Source organism: Amphimedon queenslandica, unplaced genomic scaffold (assembly GCF_000090795.2).
Source record: "Amphimedon queenslandica unplaced genomic scaffold, v1.1 AMPQUscaffold_5707_Cont22328, whole genome shotgun sequence".
Classification (NCBI taxonomy): Eukaryota; Metazoa; Porifera; class Demospongiae; order Haplosclerida; family Niphatidae; genus Amphimedon; species Amphimedon queenslandica.
This window is the reverse complement of record NW_003553995.1, coordinates 32-1729: the sequence shown is the minus strand read 5'-3', so window position 1 is coordinate 1729 and position 1698 is coordinate 32. Positions and strand designations below refer to the sequence as shown.

At 31.6% G+C, this 1698-nt stretch overlaps 1 long non-coding RNA gene across 2 annotated transcripts; it reads left to right on the top strand.

The window, feature by feature from the left end:
• The first annotated feature begins 108 nt into the window (after positions 1-108).
• LOC109592287 (uncharacterized) lies at positions 109-1108 on the top strand. Of its 2 annotated transcripts, XR_002190273.1 has the most exons (4): positions 109-321; positions 472-555; positions 612-785; positions 831-1108. It is a non-coding gene; the product is annotated as an uncharacterized LOC109592287 (long non-coding RNA). The 2 variants fall into 2 exon arrangements; XR_002190272.1 differs by having other exon boundaries at positions 109-555.
• The last annotated feature ends 590 nt before the right edge of the window (positions 1109-1698 follow it).

Here is a 1698-nt window from a genome sequence, read left to right as displayed (position 1 = left end):
ACATACTCCATGGTTTTTTTCCAAAAAATGGCTCCAAAATCACACCAAACTTTTATTACATTTTTTGGTACATTTTGAGTGTCCTTATGCTGTGTAGCATTAAAAAACTTGCCATTTGTTATATTTTATAGGATAATTATATCAACCAACAGCCTGCTCCATTGTCCTGTGAATTGACTGTGACTAACTTAACTCAACCATCAATGGACTGTCTCTCTAAAAGATTGTTTATATTCACTAATGTCACTGAAGGAGATGTGTATAATTATACTGTTACTATTACTAATGTCGTTGGGTCTGCTGTTAAGAATGGTTCTTTAGGTACATAATGAGTGTTTTGACTCTTTTTGGAATACAGGATTTTAGAGACGCTACAGTGACTGACTATGTATAATATGCAATAAATGTGTAATGTACAATAGTGCAATATGAAACACTTCAATATCAATAATATTTGATAATTTCTAATAGAAATCCCTTATTCATCAGTTGAAGTGTGTCCATCAGAGATTCAATATTCACCTTCAACAGTGATAAGGAGTTCTGCTTCGTCAGGTAAGTACATGTACTAGGATAATATTACTTATTATTATTATTATTATTATTATTAGTTACAGAGCTAGGTACACCTACCAGTACAGTATCTTCTAATACTTCTGATTGTGTTCTTCCTTGGACGGTTGGTGCATTAATTGGGGCAGTAGTAGTAGGAGCAGGGATGATTGTCATTTTTCTTGTAATTTTTGTGATTTTAAAAAAGTGTGGTTACTTCTAGAGCGATAAAGGTAAAAATGATATTGAAATCTGTTCTTTACTTTAAAACAATATAGGCAGTGTACATGTACATGTAGATTTATCACGTCATGAACAACAAGAGAATATATATAAATCATCACAATCATCAAAATGAACAATGAACATTGTTATCAGTCATGTCATGCATTCAGTTTGTGCACATTACATGCTAGGACATTTTAGTCCTTATTCAGTCATGTAATATTCTTCATTATAGTATACATTTGTTATTTGAATCACCTTAATCAGTCATGTAATATATGAATTCCTTGATTATAGTATACATATATTTGTTATTTGAATCATCGTAAAACATAGTATCAATCATAAGATTTAGTTTCCCTTTTATTGTATAGCCATCATAAGAATTGTAGACTTTATAATCATCGACACCACTAGGATTCAGCTTGCCATCTACATACAGTGAATGGATGCAAGCATTGAACTTATAGCAGCATCAATGCAAAGTGTATAGTGTTAATTGGCTCTGAAATAGGCCCTAATCTTTGTAATGCATAATGACAAGAGAATAAAAAAATTTAGTACATCATTACTGCCCATGCAATATGTTTGCTGCATTCAAAATTTCTCATTTATCATAAGTTTAAATGACACAAAAACTCAAGTCCATCACACTGTAAACAAAAATCAATCATTGTTCATTGTTAATAAACTCTACTATACTTACTAGTCTTAGTACAGCATGCACATTTAAACAATACAATCAAAAGAATACACAGAACAATTCCTAAGACTGATCCTAGTACAATAGTATCAATTTTATGACCATCAACACCACTAGGATTGAGCTTCCCCTTTATTCCTTTCTTAAACTCATCTACTGTTAGCTCAAAATTACCACATTTCTGCATTTTATAAGGAGCAGGTGTCTTCTTCCCTCCT